The sequence below is a fragment of the Dendropsophus ebraccatus genome, chromosome 9, assembly GCF_027789765.1.
Source record: "Dendropsophus ebraccatus isolate aDenEbr1 chromosome 9, aDenEbr1.pat, whole genome shotgun sequence".
NCBI lineage: Eukaryota > Metazoa > Chordata > Amphibia > Anura > Hylidae > Dendropsophus > Dendropsophus ebraccatus.
Genome location: NC_091462.1, coordinates 39,872,000 through 39,893,881, shown reverse-complemented (window position 1 = coordinate 39,893,881; position 21,882 = coordinate 39,872,000). Strand labels below are relative to the sequence as shown.

Genomic DNA, 21,882 nt, shown 5'->3' with positions numbered 1-21,882 from the left:
TACAAAAAACAAAAAAAAAAATACAGGCAGCACTGGTGAGAAAGCAGCAGCTGAGTAGCACCATCTGCCTGTAACAACCCATAAAAGTCGACAGTAAGACTGGCAATATTTAATGGGGTAGTCCCATCTTAGTTTGTCATGTTCTATCCATAGGACAGGGCATAACAATCTAACTGATGGGAAGTCAACCACTGGGATTCCCATTGATCCCAAGAACGGGAACACAATTGCCCTTCAATGAAGGAAGCCCTCAGTAGACACAAAAGCAGTGTTGACTCAGTTTTTCTGTTAATTAAAAGGAACAAGTTAAAAAGAGATACCGTAAGTTGAACAGATTGCAAAAATGCAGTGTGAACCCAGCCTTAAGTGTTAGCTTGGCTGTCAAGTTTTGTAACAGCTGGAGGGCCACGAGTTTGACACTCCAGCTCTATGGGGCCATCGAACCTTTCTGTGTTTAAGCGGAGATGGAAATACCCCTTTAAAGAAAGGCAGGCATAACTATATCATATCAAATATAAGAACAACAATTATAAAACCATCTGCAAATTAATGAATAGGATACATAACAAAAAAAAAAAAAAAATCAAGTAAATTTTGAGACTGGCTGCATATATAATAACAGAATGGAGTAACACACTGGTCATTGACGAAACCTTATTTATTCACTGTGTCCCTCAATTTAAGACGATCTGCTTTGAAACACCACGTATCATAAGTGAGATATTATTTCCTGTAATGTGTTTATTTTTACGGCTGGAGGTACATTATGTCTAATAAATCACAGTAAGGGCTTCTAGTGCTCGCTGAACTGGTGACATTTACCCAAGCTTACAGACAGATTACCATCACGTGCCAGCCATTTATAACACGCTCAGATTGGAAATCATTTATAATGCCGCTATCATATCTACATTACGGCCGTATCGCAGCAATTACCAGGGATCAGATACAGAAGTTACTGTCAGTCTGATCTGTCGGCCAAGCAAAAAATGGATACAAAACTGCACAACCCGTCTGCAAGGACAAAGCAGCCACAATACCCACCAATACTGTGTGATTTACACATCAACAAGCCCTAACTTTCCGCTCATATTCTCCAGATGTTGCTTTCCTTCCTTCCCAGCCAGAATATATTACACGGATATACACAGACCCAGACAGTATTCATTAAACCAAACCAAGCTCTGCCTTAAACTAAGCAGATATAGGGCAATGCAATCCGGTCGTTGGATGTGACATCACCAGGAGCTGTATACTTCACTGAGGTTTATTAGTTTTCGCTATGTAGCAGATTAACATCACCGCTTTGACATGTCTGTATCTTGAGTATGTGACAGCCTCTAGTAGGATGGATCTCACGTAACATAGCCGCATGGATTTAGTATCACAGCCGTGATCTGTAGATTAATACCGGCTATTCAGCTATGGACGGCTTAGAATTTCTCAAATATAATTCACTTTCACAACGCTGCAATTTTTTCCCCCCATAGCAAAATAAAAAAGTGGCAGAAAAATAAGGTAAAGAAACAATAAAATGCAAATGAAACATCTGAGGAATAAAAGAAATGGCTGGACGCCTTTGGATCCAACAACAGGCTCCCATATAGAACATAAACTCTTGCACTGAATGATGTCATGAGGTCTTACGGCCCTATTACACTGAGAGGTTACCGGCAAATAAAGCCGATGTCTCCTTGAGCAACAGAGGCAGCAATGAGCCAACAAATCAGGTACAGAATACTTGTTTGTTGGCTGATTGGGTCATTTTGACCCATTGAAAGAAATTAAAAAAATTGGTCTCTAGCTGCACATTTTCCAGTGTAAGGGTATATGCACACTGAGTAATTGTGTCAGAAAACTGTCCGCTGTCCAAGAACTTTACACCTATTACCACTAAAAAATAAATAAAAATAAATAAACACAAAAGAAGAAAACACATATATATATATATATATATATATATATATATATATATATATATATATATATTCCCATGCAAGAAAAAGCATTCAATGGGAAATTAAAAAGACTTATTAACCGCAATAATAAAAAGGTCAAGAATAATCCTAAAACACACAAAAATAACAAAACAATTATGTAAGTAAATAAAAACAGACTATGAACCCACATACAGAACAAAAAAGGGAAGAAGTTGATCATAGCAGTGACACGTACGTCAGGTCTTGAAGCTGCGAACTCCCTCTTGTTGCAATTTCTATTTTGCAGCAGTTCTTTTTCCAGTTGGAGGGGCACCTAAGGTATATGGTAGGGGGTCTGCCTTTTTTCCCTCAACTATTCTTGAATCTAGTTAGTTATATGTTAGTTCAGCCCTGCACCATATTTGCACTTTGCCATTTTATATTGCAATCCATTCCTTTACTGCATTTGTATCCTAATATGGCTTCACACATGGACTCTATGGGGCACTAACTTCGTTGTCGTCCAGCTGGGGGAATACTGCGCACCTTGATTGTCAGATAGAGAGGTCTTTTGTAATGTCAGCCTCTTTTTTGTTCTGTTTGGGTCATTTCTGTATTTTTTTTAGACCTATTCTCGGCCTTTTTATTAATGTGGTTAATAAAAGTCTTTTTCATTTCCCATTAAACACTTTTCCTTTTTCTTGTTTGGTATAGTGTATTTAAACCTGCATAGCTATTAGTGAAACACTTTTTTTAGCCAATGACTAACCTTCTAAACTTTCTCTATAGATGTCAAGCCAAGTGTGTATAAGTTATGAGGACAGAGTTATCTTCCTTAAGAACCAAGAATCAGGCATGTTAAAGGGGTTATCCAGTGCTACAAAAACATGGCCACTTTTCTGCCTCTCTTGTCACCAGGTCAGGTGTGTTTTGCCATTAATCTTTATTTACTTTAATGGAACGGAGTTTGAAACCCAACCCAATTTGGAGACAAGAGAGGGTGAAAAGGCCACATTTTTGTAGCGCTGGGTAACCCCTTTAAAATCCACCATACCCAATCCTTTGGAACACTCCATCCCTATAAAATGGCCATATACACACAGGATTTGTTCATTGGGTTATGGGAACCGAGACCACAACAAATTGCTAAAACAAATAGGGAAAAGTGCTAAGCTTCTCCCTGTCCTCTCTCCTCTGGGCAGAAGGTTGGCTCATAGACCTCTATAGAATCCACCTCCACAAGGAGAAACCAAACTTATCTGAGTGTTTCTCCCTGTTTGTTCTAGCGGTCTTAGCACCCATACCCAAACAATCAAACCATTTTACCTGTCTCTATGAAGTAAAAAGTGGCTAATGATTGGTCAATCATGAATGATTATTTACTTATGATCAGCTGATCTTTAACAGATGTGTATGTTCAGCAGGTACGACCATCTTTAGCCAGGACTCTTGTGAAGGTCATCGGTAAGGGTCCCAGTAGAACAAACACGGAGAAAATCTGTAAACGTGCTCTAGGTAGATGTAGACAGACAGCAGCTTCAGTAATGATATCTCCTTCAATGAACAAACAGCTTTGGTGCTAAAGAAAACGTGTCTTATCACTGTACAGGAAGGTGACAAAGCTGCGATGCACAAAGCATGGAGATTAAATGGTGGAGGATATAACAGTCAATGGTGGTGACATAACCTCTAGTTTTATTATAGAGACAACTACTCACCACAGCATCATTAACAGATTAGAAGAAAAACAAATACGAAGATCATTACTTCAGCGTTACTATATTCCCTGGTGTAAAGTGTACAGACGTGAACCAACACAAGGATTACAGCCTCATATACAGCTTTGGTTCTCAGCACGGCTATTTATAGACCAATGTCCAGGTCAATTCGCTGTAATTTTAAAAAAATGGTATGGAAAAGATGGCGACCTGAAGTAACTCTCACATTTAAAGGGAATGTGTTGCCTAGAGTCCTTTTTTGTACAGATACTGAAACAAGTCCGTTTTTATAACCGGTTTCTCTTTTCTTTTTCTTCATTTTTGTACAGTATTATAAAGGCAGCGTCTTGCCTGAACTGATTCTAACAGCATTTCGAGATTTGCTTTACAAGAAAATAAACTGGTTGGGTCTATTTTGACTTGTAGAGGAAAGCTTACTAGGCATGCTCTGTGACCTGTGCAGGGGTCATTTATAGTAAAGCAGGAGTTTTGGGTATGACCTATAGTAAATGGTCTAATCCTATGTCATCTAAATAGTGGTGTCACTTTTCACTGAAATATTTTCTATGATAAGGTAGATACTTCTGGAAAGTGATCTGTACGGAACAGAAAGCGTCTGCCTATGATTTAGCCTAGTAGACAGAAATAAATAAATAAATATATATATATTATATATATATATATACACATACATACATACATACATACATACACACACACACACACACACACACACACAGTGGTACCTCGGTTCTCAAACTGCTTGGAACTCAAACTGCATTTTCAAGGAAAGTTTGCTTTGGTTCTCAAATAGCTTTTGGGCACCCAGTCTTGAAGTACTTGGTATCTGAACGTTTTTGAAAGCATGGATGGTGGGTTGTATGTGGTGAGTTTAGCACTGGAGAGGCTTTACATAAAGTACAGTACTGTATAAGACTGATGGGGTGCATATACACTACAGTAGTAGTACAGTCAGTGCACCATCATCTCCCATACTTTACAGTGTACAGTGTAGTGCTGTTCTGTAATGTACTGTAGGGATTATACTGGGCACTATACAATGTAATATATGGATACTGTAGGTAATTATTGGTTGGTGCTGGAACCAAACACTTTTACATTATTTCCTATGGGGAGACACTGCTCGGTTCTCAAACTGCCCTCCGGAACCAAGTTCGAGAACCAAGGTACATACATACATAATATATATATATATATATATATATATATATATATATATATATATTTATTTATTTATTTTCCACAATATTTCAGGGATATTATATAATATAAATAGCAAAATGCAAAACAATGTGGGGGGAATGAAGGGTCCGGTATGTTGGATTTTAGTTGGCCAAAATTGGCAGCGGCTTAGCCCCCCCCCCCCCCTTTCTATTAAGGCATATGGATGTTTGACTGTGCAGAATACTGAAGCGTAAGGCCTCTTTCACAAGTTCTATAGACAGTCTACAATTGTGAACCAAAATTGCAGACAGCACAACAGACCCAATGGCCCAGTCACACAGCCATAATCCATGCCATAAAACAAAAAATGGCAGCTCCTAGTACAGACCCGCAATTGCGGTATTAAATCACTCTTCTCTATTGTAGGATGGCTACGGACAGCCTATAGAACTTGTAAATGTAGCCTAAGGCTGTGATCACACTACGTATATTTCAGTCAGTATATGTATATTTCAGTCAGTATATTTCAGTCAGTATTGCAACCAAAACCAGGAGTGGATTAAAAAGCAGATTTGATGGCGCAGATTTGAAGTTGCAGATTCAAAGCAAATCAAATCTGGGCCATCAAATCTGCTGTGGATCTGCTGCAGATCCTGTACGTGTGAACGCACTTATAGGCTGGGTTCACACTATGTATATTTGAGGCTGTATTTGTGAGGCTGTATAGCAACCAAAACCAGGAGTGGATTGAAAACACAGAAAAGCTCTGTTCACATAATGTTGTAATTGAGTGGATGGCCGTCATTTAATGGCAAATTTTTGCTGTTATTTTAAAACAACGGCTGTTATATTGAAATAATGGCAGTTATTTACCGTTATATGACGGCCATCCACTCAATTTCAACATTGTGTGAACAGAGCCTTTCTGTGTTTTCAATCCACTCCTGGTTTTGGTTGCTATGAGGACCTGACTTGAGGACCAAATACTGCCTGAAGTATACAGTGTGTGAACCCAGCCATAGGCTGCGTTAACACTACGTATATTTCAGTCAGTATTGCAACCAAAACCAGGAGTGGATTAAAAACACAGAAAGGATCTAGTCACACAATGTTGAAATTGAGTGGATGGCCGCCATTTAATGGCAAATATTTGCTGTTATTTTAGAACAACGGCTGTTATATTGAAATAATGGCCGTTATTTACTGTTATATGGCGGGCATCCACTCAATTTCAACATTGTGTGAACAGATCCTTTCTGTGTTTTTAATCCACTCCTGGTTTTGGTTGCAATACTGACTGAAATATACGTAGTGTTAACGCAGCCTATGGGTGCGTTCACACGTACAGGATCTGCAGCAGATCCACAGCAGATTTGATGGCCCAGATTTGATTTGCTTTGAATCTGCAACTTCAAATCTGCGCCATCAAATCTGCTGCAGATCCCGTACGTGTGAACGCACCCTAAGGGGAGATTGGAAGAGGTAGCCATAAGCTGAAGGAATGCATTGGCTGCTTAAATTATACTGCCAAATGACTGCCAACCCTGAAAACCAAAACTCTATTTTTAAACAAGATAAATCAGAATCTCATTGGGAAACAAAGACATGATATACATAGTAAACATGGGCTCTGCTTCATCCCTGTTGAAGTAAAAGGAGACAAGCTGCTATACCAGACAGAGCCTGTGGAAAGATGTGGCGCTGTTTCTGGGAAACCCTTTAATTTATTAAAGACAAGTTGTCTGCAGGTACATAGTAAACAATTATACACTGTACTGTATTATTGCGTTATACTGTCGGTAAGTAAACAGTGTGCCAAGGCCTGTTTATTATGCTATTTTTGAGGTGGTTATCTAGATGAGTACTAGCCGTGAATTATGGCAGAGATCTCCCCTCTGGCCTTTAGCCTACATACACACTTAGAAATTAGGGTGTGATGTATTTAGCGGTAAAGGTTTCCAATATGTTCGACATCCAGGCCGGGAACGTCTTCCTCCACAAACTATAAATCCACATTATACTTATTGTATTGTTCTAATAAGTATGTTGTAAAAGCACTTTCCAGCAAGTAACATGCTCTGGCAAACACAATGATACAATATGTGGTAATAATCAAAAGCTAAATTCTCGTTCAGCAACCATATCAGTTTATTACAACAATACAATACAGAATCATTCCATTCGCAAAGTAACATTTTCCAATGAAGGCTGAAACTTGACATTAAATAACATGAATTTCCACTATTAATTTGCTTAAAGGTTAAATGTGGTTTCTTTTTAATTCCCACCTCACCACAAACAGGACAAAAACCACATCACATGGCTTCAAGTCAACAGGAAGCTACAGCTCTGATCACATAGATGAAGCGTAATAGTAAAGCTATAACACATGACTGTACCCCAACACGCCATGCTCTCAAAGGAATTGGACATGACCAGATGAATATGGCTGGAGCAGTCTTGTATGTGTAGCATATTTGTTGATAAGTGTCTGCCCTGTCAACGAGAGGTATAAGGGCCCTATTGCAAAAAGCAATTATCGGCCGAATCGAATAATAGACAACGATCAGCTGATGAAACGATCATCGGCTGATCGTTTCTTTAGTTCCAGACCTAAAATCACCTAAGTGGCTAAGGACTGACCAAACGGTGTACATCACCTCGCCACATTCCTGGGCCTGGTATACTACTGCGCTCTGCTTCCCCTTCCCGATGTATTGACTGCATCTTCAAAGCAGCCTTGCAGCTCAGACAGGGCGCTCTACAGCTGCAGCCACGAGACCGGGGAGGAAGCAGAGCACAGGAGAACACAAGGAATGTGGAGCGGTGATAAACTGTTAGGGCAAGGGCTGTACGGACATCGCTATCGACGTCCATGCAGCCCTTGCTAAACGATTGTCAGGCAGTGTAATAGGCCCAGTAAACAAGCACCAATCCAGCAGATGACGCTCGTTGACAGTATTGATTAGGCCAGCATTGGCCTATGTAATAGGACCCTAACGGTGCTTGCATGAATTTTCTTAGGCCTTGTTCACACCCTGTTTTATGTCTCCATGGCATAAATACGTTGACAGAATATAAAGGTTGGCTACTGACATATCCGTGCTCTGATCAGCTTGGGACAAATTCAATTCAATGACTCAAACTTAATCAATGACTACTTTCAAGTTGTTTTCGGAGCAAAATCAAATGCCCAATAATGAACATGCAGGATACGTCTATCATTGTCGAGCCCTGTTCAAACCTCCTGCTGTCCTGTGTATGTATTTGAGGGGCAGGACTAGATCTGCCCATTATATCACTAGTATATTCACAGATATGTGATATTGGATCATTTTCCCCAATACATAAAACGTCCAAGACTAATATTCTGACTCATTTGTTTGATGTACTGCAGTTCTATTTTTACTTTTAGGACTGTAAAATTCCAAATTTAGATAATCTAGAGTGTTCAGACTAGGTAATTGGGTAAATGCTTACTGAATTTTTAATTTTTTTTTTCCAATCTACCAATATTCCAGTGTTTCTAACACCGCTGTTACATCTTAGTTGTCTGATCCAAATTATTATCCATTAAAAATATTGAAATTAGAAAAAAAAAAGTAACAACTATAATATTGCATTTATAACATGTACTCACTCCATTAAAACGGAGCTTATTGAATTGCCTATTTGCGTGGAGTTGGAGAGCGACGCTTCCCTCTAATTAGACCGTATTATGTCTTCCATTATTTGATTTCCCAAATACAGGGAAAGTTGCCATATCACAGCAGGACTTCTCTTGAAAATAATAAAAGACTCTTGGGGCATCAAACCACTTGGAGGATTAAAAGTATAGTTAGTATATGTAAAAAAAAAAAAAAGTCATCAATTTCTGTAAGGCAATTCCATTTTACTATTAGCATTCTGGTTAAGAATAATCGGAGATAATACCACCACCGAGAAAAAGTGATTTCTAATGACCTTGACATAGTGCTTCTGTGAAGTGATTAAGTAACTCATTAAGATGAATGATACAGACATTATGGATATTACTGAGCTGCCTATTACCATGTAAAATATGGGCTCGTTCCTACGATGGAATAATCCACAAACCATTCCAGATAAAACAAGTTTCCCTTTTGAGTTATTTAAAGCAAGACGAAACTATGTGTTTCTATTACACTAAAAATCACAAAGGATTAGCGATGTTAATGCTTCGCTGCCTACTTTAAGCAATTTCGCCAAAAATAAAATATATCAATCATTCCCCTGCTATTCACTAAGAGTTTTATAGCCTTCATATCTGAAACACTCAAAGTTAATCCCTATTATTATGACAAAGCTTCTATCTTGAGAAATCCTCTAATTAAAATTAACCAGGCAGTTGCGTTAAATGATGTGCGCTTTTGATGTAATGTACACGCTACGGAAGGCCGCCATGATAAAGCCTTGGGCTAATGAGGACTCCTTTACTTGACCAGTTTGCCAACCGGTAAAAAAGAGATAACAGGCATTGCTGTTGTGTATAGGACATATAGACCATCTATGTACTATTTAAATACTGTACATAAAGAAATTGATAATAACACTATAAATTCAGCATTCTGCGAAAGGAGGATATAAAATGTTAAGGCTTTCTTGGGAATATAATGCTGGAAAATATGTAGAATAGAGGGGGTGACTACAAAATAATATACATGTTCATGTTTTATTATCTTAACTCCATAAAAAGTAGATCGTGGGCTGAAATGTTTAATGTTGATTAGACACCTAAAGTATAGAATATTGTCCACCTCAAGACTATTTTAACAATGATCCCCTACTTGCACCATTCATGTTTTATGGAGATATACACACACCATACATGTTTTAAGTAAAAGGTTAAATTATAAAAAAAAAAAACCTAGGAAGATGTATAGTACTGAAATCATGCTCAGCGATGCACCACTTCCCTACTTCCTATGTTGTTTTTGAACACTTCTATTGTTGACAAATTGGATATGCGCTCTCTCTTCCTTTCATTGGCTACAGCAGAACAAAGTGAAGGTTCTGGAGTGTCCATCTCCGTCTCCTGACCTCAATATCATTGAGCCACTCTGGGGAGATTTTTTGCCAAAAAGAATGGGCAGTTTTACCATCTGAGAAAATTAGGAGCTTTATCCACAACGACCACAAAAGACTTTAAGCTGTCATTGATGTTAGAGGGGGCAATACACGGTATTAAGGATATTTAAACTTTTGATCAGGGTCATTTGGATGCTTTTGGTTGTCATTAGGATTTAAAAAGAGAAAACACAGTAGTTTGACAATAAATGGCTTCACCCGACCACTAACCATGAGTGGGAAAAAGCTTTAGTGTTGTCCTTTCAGAGAATATGAATAATAAGAAAGCAAAAATTCGGCCAGGGTATGTAAACTTTTGAGCACAACTGTATAGAAATACAAAATAAAGGCTAAAAGTACGACTTAATGGAGAGCGGAATAAATCACACAAGTTCTAGGAGAAAACACACTGGACTGACTCAACGGGGAAAAGCAGAACAATGTGGAATATCAAGCAGACACAAACCTGAGAAACACAATATAATAAAGGACAATTCATTCCACGTTCTGCCCAGACAATTTCGTACATCGTTGCAATCTACTGAACACTGTTGATTTTGTAATGCAAAAATGTTTATCGAGAATCCTCATTTAGCATGAAATTATCAGCGGAACGTTCTGCATAATGTATACACGGGTACAGCACTTCCATTGAGGCTAGTGCGATACATCTCCATCTCAGGAGCGATTCATCAGGATATATCAAAGAATCACTTCAGCAGCAAATCTACCAGAAAGCATTAATGGAATCATCAGTAAGGGCAAGAGCAGCAATTACACCATGGGGCCGGACCACCAGAACAAAATGTACATCTGCTCTCTGTCAGGATACTAGACTTGGTTTTACTACACTGGCAAACAATAATCCATCTGTCTATAGCCTTGCTGGTGGTTTCTATTTTGGGACTGCTTCTATACACAGAAATAAGTCAACCATTCAGTAACTGCAGCTTGAAGAGGATGTACCATCAGCTTCAGCTACTATTCACTCTTATTAAAGTAAATGGAGCTGAATTGTAATACCAAGCACAACCTGAAGACAGGTGTGGTGAAGCTGTGTTATTTCCAATACTGAATAACCCCTTCAGTCACAGGCTTGAATAACAGCCTAACACTCCAGATTTGCCTTTAAGATTCTTCAGAATGGCATTGGAAACAATTTACAAGCTTGTCAACAAACACACATGTAAGGCTTGGTTCATATGTTGCAGCACAGACAGCACAGGTCTACAAGGTGCAACACATCAATAGTAAGAAAACGTACAAATTCCAGCACCAAAGCGTCAACTGTGCAAACACCTTTTAATCATCCATTATAAATGCCGCACCCAATAGTGCGTATGGCATCTAGTGACTAGTCTCCTATCTAGGAAAATATTAGCGGTTCTGGATTAGTAAGGACTTCAGAGGAGAGAGATTAAGGGGTAGTGATGGGATCTACAGCTAGAGGTATAACCAATAGGAAGAGGAGATTATGGTCCCGTTGTATAAAGCTCTAGTGAGACCACATCTGGAATCACTTACAAAAATATAAAATGAATGGGTGCAAAGACTGGTTACAATAATGGTAGAGGGTGTGAAGCCCTTCCGTTCGGCAGGTGAAGCAGTTATTGTCCTAAAAAAATACTTTAAAACTTGAAGCCCCGTGCCAAACGGGAGTATCTGTGCCCTAACTTTGCACCACCCCTCCGTCCCTCCTCCCCACCCTCTTCATCATTAGGAATGCTCCAGGCAGATTGCCTCCTATTCCCCACCTGTGGTAGACTGGCACATGGGCTGGATCGTTAAGGACCTGTGCAATGTTCAGCATGGAGAAAATGTTTCAGTGGCATTCCTAATGATGAAGAGGGTGGGGAGGAGGGATGGAGGGGTGGTGCAAAGTTAGGGCACAGATACTTTTAAACTTGCAGCCCGTGCCAAACGAGAGTATTTTTTTAGGACAATAACTGCATCACCTGCAGAACGAACAGCAGGACAGATCTTGGACTAAAAGCAGCTATCCGAAGGTACAAGTGGTTTGGGGAAGGGGGGGGGGGCAGATTGTGGGTACAGAATTGCTTTAAGGGGCAGGGCTTGAGCCATATCACCACCTCTGATCAGCCCCTAAGGCCTACACTCAGTGGTTGGCTAGTCGGCCTTCACTGCTGAGGTATAAAAAGGGAATCCCTGAAGAAACAAGGTAGGTAGGTAGGTATGCCTTTTTAATTTTCATTGCGGGCCGAGCAATGAATCATCTTATTGTTCTAGTCCTGCAAGGTGGTGAGGTTGTCAAACAGACTGCTGCCTATTCTTTTTTCCTGTTTTTTTTGCGGGGGGGGGGGGGGGGGTCCTAGTAGTCAGATTGCCACTAATTGGATTCTTTGAATAATCCCAATAAATCAGGGCCAGTGGAAAATCAATTGTAAAAGACAGACAACTGTTCAGTTTTTTTATGCATATAAATCTTACATTAAAAAAAAAATATTTTTTAACTATAGTTGTGCAGTGCCATATGCACAAATATCTAGCACCTTTATTCAGTCTTCATATTTAGTTTGGCGTACATTTTGGGAAATGCTTCCAGCATATAATGCACGGCCTCACAATTTGGAGAATTCAAGGTTGTAGTTCAGCATCCAAAATATTTTTGGTATAGTAAATGAAAACCGCAACATGTTCAGTAGGGAACCTACTAACGTGTTCTGTAATCATAGCGTACAAATAAGTACAGTATATTGTTGAGCGATCCCTCTGTATTGTGAAGTGTAGTCGCCTATTGGGATTCATATTAGGAGCTATGAGGACTAGTAATATACAGTATTCTTCTCATTACTCCAACCTAACCTCATCAGAAACGGTGCTATACTTTAATTCACTACTGTAAACTGTTCCAGCGCTTTTCTCTGCTTGAGTGACAGGCAGAAAACAATTAAAGAGCTGGTGAGGTGCCAGGCGCAGAGACAGCCCTCCGATGTCACACTGCTAGACACTATACACGGCAATTTTGGCAGCCAAGTCTGAACCTGATAATGGATTGATGTTAATTTAAAGAGAACCTGACACACATATAAATGTGTTCTAGGATCTAATAAGCTATAGCCTTTAACATACAAAAGGCATAAGATTAAAAGCTGTCAAATTATATTGACAAGTTACTTATAAAAAACACATGGCGAAGGCAATGGGGCTCTTATTTCTCTGCTTTTACGCAACCAGTCAAAGCCGAACGCAAGGTTATCACCATATAGGTGTACAGTGATGCAACCAGATGACACTATTTTACTGTATTAAAAAAGCTACACACTCCAGGGACAGCCCTACAACCTACTCAAGACAAGAAATGTCTCATCTGGAATGTCAATGTATATAGCAATAATATATATATAGTAAAGGCCCTTTTACACGGCCAGCATTTAATCAGTTGAATTATACCTTAAAGGGAACCTGTCACTCTATACTCACCTGATCCCGCTTCTGGAGGTGATCGGGTGACTGAGATATGAGTGCCCGAAGCCCGGCACGCGTGCTCCTCAGAAGAGTCCAACGCTCATAGAGAATGACAGGCGAGTCCGACGCTCCGTCATTCTCTATGAGCAATGGACTCATCTGAGGAGCGCGCGCCGGGCTTCGGGCGCTCATATCTCAGTCACCCGACCACCTCCAGAAGCGGGACTCGGCGGGATCAGGCGAGTATAGGGTGCTCCAGCGGGGGGTTCGGGAGCCTGTCACCCTGGCACGGGGGGTGACAGGTCCTCTTTAAATTCAAGATGGCATCTGACCAGAAGCACAAAGGAGGCTGCATACATTAAAGGATTGATCAGAGTTAAAGTGGTATTCATATCTCAGCTAACATACAGTGGTTTGCAATAAATTAGAATATCAACAAAAAGTTTTTTTCTTTTAGTAATTCAATTCAAAAAGTGACCTCATATATTCTATAGGAGGTATTACATACAGAGTGAACTTTTTCAAGAGTTTATTTCTGTTAAAGTTGATGACAGCCAAGAAAAACCCAAAAGTCAGTATTTCATAAAATTAGAATAATTAACCCAAAACACCTGCAGTGGCTTCCTAAGGGTGGTATTACACGGGCCGAGCAGGGCCCGATAATACCTGTAAACGAGCAGCGATCTGCTAGATCGTCGCTCGTTTACTGGGCCTATTACACGGCCCGATAATTGTTAAACAAGGGCTGCAAGGACATCGTTACCGATGTCCTTGCAGCCCTTGCATAACTATATACATTGCCCATCCACGTTCCAGGGCTGCTGGGGTCTTTTTCTCCCCGGGTTCCGCGCACTCTTACGTTAGAGTGGCCTGTCAGCTGACAGGCCACTCAGCCAATCACAGGCCGGGACCGCCGGAGCCTGTGATTGGCGGGGCGGCCTGTCAGCTGACAGGCCACTCTTGACGTTACAGCGCGCGGGACCCGGGGAGAAGACCGCAGCAGCAGCCCTGGAACGTGGATGGGTAATGTATATTGTTAGTCGCCGGCCGCGCACCGCTATTACACGTAGCGGTGCGCAGTTGGCGCCCGACAAAGATAGGTCAGAACCTATATCAACAATCAGCCGATGATCGTTGTCATCAGCTGGAACGATAATCGGCCGATTTGGCCGATTATCGTTCCGTGTAATAGTACCCCAAGTGTTATAAAAGGTCTCAGTCTGGTTCAGTATGCAACACAATGACAGATGTCCAGGAGGCAGTAATTCACACACTCCACAAGGAGGGTAAGCCACAAAAGTTAATTGCTAAAGAAGCTGGCTGTTCTCAGAGTGCTGTATCAAAGCATATTAATGGAAAGTTGAGTGGAAGGAAAAAGTGTGGTAGAAAAAGGTGCACAAGCAACCGGGAGAACCACAGTCTTAAGAGGACTGTAAAGAAAATGCCATTCAAAAATTTGAGAGAGACTCAGAGTGGACTGCTGCTGGAGTCAGTGCTTGAGTCATACACACGTGTACAGGACATGGGCTACACGTGTTACATTCCATGTGTCAAGCCACTCCTGACCAATAAACAACGCCAGAAGTGTCTTATCTGGGCCAAGGAAAAGAAGAACTGGACTGATGATCAGTGGGACACGGTGCTGATTTCAGATGAAAGTAAATTTTGCATTTCATTTGGAAATCAAGGTCCCAGAGTCTGGAGGGGCTGTACACAATCCAAGCTGCTTGAGGTCTAGTGTGAAGTTTCCACAATCAGTGATGGTTTGGGGAGCCATGTCATCTGCTGGTGTAGGTTCACTGTTACATAGTTACATAGTTACATAGTCAATACGGTTGAAAAAAGACACATGTCCATCAAGTTCAACCAAGGAGGGGATGGATACAGGGAAGGGGTGATAGGTTCTATACATATGCATTTATATTATTTTGCTCTAAGAACTTGTCTAGCCCTGTTTTGAAGCCCTCTACTGTTGTTGCTGTGACCAGATCCTGTGGTAGACTGTTCCACAGATTCACAGTTCTCATGGTAAAGAAGGCTTGTCGCCTCCGGAGATTGAACCTTTTTTTCTCCAGGCGGAGGCAATGCCCCCTTGTCCTTTGAGGGGGTTTTACCTGGAACATCTTTTCCCCATATCTCTTGTAGGGTCCATTTATATATTTAAATAAGTTAATCATATCTCCCCTTAAATGTCTCTTCTCCAGACTAAACAAATGTAATTCTTTTAATCTCTCCTCATAACTAAGATGCTCCATTCTGTGTTTCATCAACACCAAAGTCAACGCTGCCGTCTACCAGGAAATTTTAGAGCACTTCATGCTTCCCTGTGCTGAGATGGAATTTTCATCTTCCAGCAGGATTTGGCACCTTTCCACATTGCCAAAAGTCCCAATACCTGGTTTACTAACACAGCATCACTGTTCTTGATTGGCCAGAAAACTTGCCAGACCTTAACCCCATAGAGAATTTATAGGTTATTGTTAAGAGGAAGATAAAAGGCACCAGATCCAACAATGCAGACGAGCTGAAGGTCGCTATCAAAGCTGCCTGGGCTTCAATAACACCTCTGCAGTGCCATCAGCTGATCGCCTCCATGCCACATTGCCGCATTGATGCCGTCATTCGCATAAGGTGCCCCGACTAAGTATTGAGGGCATTTACTGTACAGACTTTTCATTTGGTCGACATTTCTGTGTTCAAAACATTTGTTTTTCAGTTGGTTTTATATAATATTCTAATTTTATGAAATACTGACTTTGGGGTTTTTCTTGGCTGTAATCCATAATCATTAACTTTACCAGAAATAAACACTTGAAAAAGTTCACTCTGTATGTAATGACTCTATAGAATATGAGGTCACTTTTTGAATTGAATTACTGGAAAAAAAAAATAACTTTTTGTTGATATTCTAATTTATTGCAAACCACTGTAGTTATGCATGTGGGGCTCATCAAGTTTATTTATGCAGATACATTCATTTAGCTACGGTTCAGGGAAGAAAAAGAGCGCTGCACTTGTGTCAGCCATGGGTGCGATGTGCAGCCATTTCTGTGTTTTTGGCTTGTACATTCATTTAGCTAACTTGCCGTCTCCTCCTGATATGCTGCTGTTTCCCTCCCTTTGTTGACAGCTAGTTGTCTGGGTTTTAAACCACAGCTCTACTCTAAAAGCAGCTTTCTGGATGGTGTATATATAATATAATGTAGATGTATATGGATATAGTGTTTATAAACAGTATATTATAGTATAATATGTAAATATGTGTACTATTTACACACCAGCCAGACCACTGCTTTTAAAGCAGAGACATGGTCGGTAACCTAGACAACGAGCTGTCAACAGAGGGAATGAAAGAGCGTAATATCAGGAGAAGGATTGTGAAAAGAATGTGTTTGCATCAATATAGAACATGACAAGTCCTACCGGTTCATCTATATCAGCTGACATGTGAAGATTCCTTTCAGTTTACTTATTCCCTATCTACAAAATAGTGGATAGGTGTTAGATCAGTTCTAGAGATGAAAGAACCTTGAGCCGGCTCTGGTCTGTCTGAACTGGAAAGCTCTGCATGTGATTACTGGTGGCTGAATTTGGATGCAGCCCTAAGGAGTCCTGGAAAACATGGAGTGTCTATGGCTCAATCTGTGTCTTCCAGGCACCCTTAGGCCTTAGTCACACATTTTGTGCCGCGATTAGCGCCAGAGGACGCTGGAGGTGGGTACCGTGACATGATCCGCACTTGGACATGTCCTATTTTTTTTGCAGGGTCACGGTACAGATCGTGTGAATTGTCCCTAAAATTTTAAGGGATCTGTGAATGCAGCCACCAGGAATCAAATGCAGAGAGTTCGAACTCGACAGACCTGATCACCATGTTTGAGCTTCCACCTCCCCCCCCATCTTTGTTCTGATTAGGGATGGTCAAATGGATTAGGGGATGGATTAGGGATGGCCAAACAATGGGCACCAAGGGGGGCGGTGCCAACGGTGCCATTGTGGGCGGGGCTAAGTGGCGCTAATGCCGCAAGGTCACGCCCACTTGATAAAAGGACACTTTTTACTTGAACAAACACCATGACGTATGATATGAAATAAGGTATGAAAAACGCTAAATTTACCCTTTACACCTGTGTAGAGATGTCACAAAGGGGGTGACAGTATCACTTTAAGGAGCTGTTAAAGAATGCAAAGTACAGTGCTTGGCTACTTATGTCAGCTCCTACAAAGAATGATAGAGGATAGGTAATTTTATCTCTGAATATCCCTTTAAGGAAAGCCAAGTGGTCATAACTGGGCAGAAAGTTGGGTAATAAGCCACATTGAGAGCCTATGCTTAGTAATAGTCCGAAAACTAAAAAAGTAATACAACTCTTTATCAAGCAATAAGAATGCATTTATAAAAAAGATATAGAAAAAAAACCTAGATTACTAAAGATAGAAAAAAGCAGTAAACAAGTATATACATGATCAAAACATTTGTCAGTGAATATAGACTTCTCTAAAATAACAGCAGAGAGGGAACATGAACAATGATATTGATTGTGCCGTACCTGCCTCGGGGAAGCAATGCAAGCAAGAAATATCCAATGTGGCCCTGACCATAAGAGGCTTACTATGAAAAATGGCCAGAGTGGCGTCTGCTGCTGCAGCTGCTTAATGGAATGACTTTTCTCAGCTCCCAGAAAATAAATGTCTTGTGTTAAGAGGAAGGATTTTCGGTGTAAGTTCCATTTTAATTAGACGCCGGAATGATAAATACAAGGTAAATAAATGGGATAAGACTAAATGATGTTTGGCAGTAAAGTCCTCACCGTGCCAAAAACCTGTTAAGAGACTTGTGAAGTTTCAGGGTCACAGATCCAAGGCTATTTTATATTTGCATGTGCACCAAGTAGACTGTACCTTAAAATTACACAAAAAGTCATGGCTTAAGAAGCTTCTGACTGACATTACTGGATTGGAGGTGGGCAGGTGGACTGCCGCTGGAAGATCGGGTTGCTTTGAATATGTCCCATGCTGGGTGAGTTCTATGCATGAAATAAAGGTGTTTAACAATCTTACACCACGACTCCCATCATCCATTGGACTACTATCCGTGGCTGATGCTTGCGCCAGGCTTCTAGGGACTTCACGCATTGTACCTCAGATGAGTGAAACTTACTTGGATCTTCTAACCAAATTTACAACCCCCCAGATGGGCAGCGGGCGATAAGTTGGTTAAGCTAAAGCTTCAGGCGGTGTTGGGTTCGTAGCGCGACCGCTAAAGGTGAGCAACACCATATCTGAATTAATTGGACATAATATACTCCGGTAATACACTATGTGCGCCGGGCACTGTTTTCTTCTATTTCCAATGCATGGAATAGAGCTCATGCATGACTTGGCTGACATGGGATGTATTCAAGGTAACCAGGTCTGCATGTTGCTCTGGAGAAATCAACTTTGTGACAAGTACCCCTTTTAAGAAGTATACCGGTCACCTGAGACACTTTGGAACTTCACAGCACCAGCACGGGGAAGTTTGTGTTGCCGTAAAAACATCCAATGCATCAGCGAAATCTAAGCAAAGCCCTATTTTGAGCTAATAACGTTTAAACCATGCAAGGGTCTTTAGCAAGCATAGATAAGACACTTGACAAATGGCCCGATAAAGACCCTTGTAGGGTTCAAAACCCTGCGTCTTAAGGCCCTATTACACCAACAGATCTGACGACAGATTATCTGCCAAAGATTTGAAGCCAAACCCAGGAACAGACTATAAACAGAGAACAGGTCATAAAGGAAAGACTGAGATTTCTCCTCTTTTCAAATCCACTCCTAGGTTTGGCTTCAAATCTTTGGCAGATAATCTGTCATCAGATCTGTTGGTGTAATAGGGCCTTAACTCAGTCGTGCCATAAAGATTTGAAGGGATTTTAATCTACTGGATGCTGTCAGAACGGACTTTACTTGACGTCCTCAAACATGTTAAAAGTAACTAACCGGGAACTGTATGCATTTGTGCCATGCTGTAATGAAGCAGCCGCACGTCCATGCCCCTTGCGGAAGACAAAACACGTGAATGCGGCCTAAAGCTTGTGGAAGGTGACCCACAACATCTGACCCAAAACCTCTATAAACTGAATTTGCAGTGTTTGCATTTTATTTTCTTGAAACCTATTCCTTTGGCATTGAGGTCTCCCTGCTTTACACTGCAGCTCTGCCTACTCTAATGTACAACCTCCCTAAAAAGCCCATGCAACTCCCATCTACCACACGCAGTCTCTGCAATCTGTTTTTCCGTGTCAGAACAAATCCAAACTTTCAGTTTTGTCACAGGAGGGAAATTCACATTTTTCCCAGATGTTGATGTTTTTCTTCACATTACTGAAAAATTAAAACCAGATCTGTATGTGCAGCGGAGTTATAAACCATGGCATGAAGTAGACACAGAAAATGTGTTCTCGGAGATGTCCGGACTATAAATGGAATTAGTATTGTTTACATGCTGCGCAAATGATGCAATTCCTAATGGAATTCAGCCTGTAAGGAGCTGCCGCTCGATCACAACAATGGGTTTTCCATGTAACGCTTTCAAATAAGCCATTAGGACGTTCTCACTCATTCATTAACATGTGGCTACAAATAAACTGCTACCGGTACAAGGTATGTGAGCTGCAAACCAAGGAGTAGCAGAGCTGGGCGCAGGCAGCGTCTAGGTGTAGGTTTCACATAACCTGGCTCAAAAATACTCCAGGCTTCTTGTCAAAGGGATTATACAGGATTAGAAATATATAGCTGCTGTCTTGCAGACACAGCGCCACTCTTGTCCTCAGTTTGTTTCTGGCAGCACAGCTCAGTTCCATTAAAGTAAAAACAGTGAGGCTTGTTGCGGTTTTGAGAAGAAAGCAGCCTGGAAATCCTGGAAAAGAAAAAAAACTTTAAGGGTGCGTTCACACCTACAGGATCCGCAGCAGATCTGCAGCAGATTTTTTGGTGCAGATTTGATGCTGTGTTCAGCTATTTAAATGAAATCTGCTGTGGATCTGCTGCAGATCCGCAGCAGAAAATCAGCTGCGGATCCGGTAAGTGTGAACGTACCCTAAATGTGGCAAAAATAACCCCCATGTAAAGCTTGCCGAAATCATCAGAGGTTGTCCAGGATTCAGAAAACATTGTTGCTTTCTTGCAAAAATGGGGCCATCCAACTCATGTTATTGGTGCAGATCCTGGGCAAACTATTTAACCCTTTGGAGCAGTTGAGGAGGAGTGACTGTCAGTGATGAAACAGTACTAGGACATCTACACAAAAGGAGTCCAGTCCATCCATTAGATTTCTAATAGACCCTGTTCCACAAGCAAATACCCACTTGGATAACAATGGCTAAATATTTCTCTATCTTGATGAATGGCACATTGTCATAGCAGTCAGTATAGAGCCCAGGTTGCCTAGAACAATAAAAAAAAAAAAGAAACCCTGCACTCGCTTTTCCTTTTATCTGCTTGCATCCACCAGGTTCCCACCTGGAGACCCCACTGCAAGGGCTGATGTCATGGTTGCCACAGCCAGACGGACTATTCACCACAATAGTAGCAGCTCGTACAGAGCGATTCTTCACTATGGCTTATGAAGGAGGATCCTACACGCAAAAGTGCAATGGCACTCCTGCAAATTAAAACTCAAATACAAAAAAAAAAAAAAAAAAACAACCCTCATTCTCCCTGACCACTTCAAGCTTAATGCTGCTTTGAGGAATACCTAATGACAGTAGCCCTGGCTAGCAAACACTCCCCTATAGACTGGTAGTAAACTATGCCCAACTTCACAAAAACATTGAGATCAATGAGTGTAGTGACAGCAATGTCCCTTGCTTGGCAACAAGTCTAACTTATGAGTCATGATCGACAACCAGAGAGCGTTAAGTGGTAATTCCAGCAACAAAACGTTTTTATAAACCAAGTGGATTTGGGGGGGGGGGGGGATTTAAAATTAAAGTAAGCATTCTCACCTGCAGCTGCTGTTTTGATGGTGCTTGGTCCTAAACCTTGCAGGAAATACTCAGCCAGTCACTAGCTAGGGCAGGTAACCAGTGTAGCCAGGGATAAGCAAAACAGGCAAGGTTGAGGAGCCACGAGGATTGAGCACCAGCAGATGCAAGGGATCAGGGCAAGTGAGTATGCTCATATACATTTTTTTTAAATACTCTCCCGAAAGTTCACCAAACACAGAATAAAACTGATGGCCACTGTTTCCCCAGCCAAAGATTGACAGATCTCTTTCTAGTTGCATAAAATTCACCTTTAAGCCATGTTCACCTATTGTTATTCTGGACCTTTCTTACAGGTGTATTTTTTTATTGTTATTGGGTTCTTTGGAGTTTTTTTTTTTAAATTTAGAATAGAATTTAGTGAGTGTGAGAACATAGCCTTAGAATGAACAACTCCAAATATTACTATTTTGCTACGGGCATAACTCGCCTATAAAGGGGTTAAAATTTTACTTCACAACGCTGAATGGATGAGGACACCTAACACCTTGGATTTACTTCCAATTTCCTTAATCTTTGTCT

At 40.8% G+C, this 21,882-nt stretch overlaps 1 protein-coding gene across 1 annotated transcript in view; it reads right to left on the bottom strand.

Annotated features, from left to right (window-relative positions):
• The window catches only part of UBE2E3 (ubiquitin conjugating enzyme E2 E3), a 59,984-nt gene that overhangs the window by 19,387 nt on the left and 18,715 nt on the right, over positions 1 to 21,882 (bottom strand). The window lies entirely within an intron of this gene.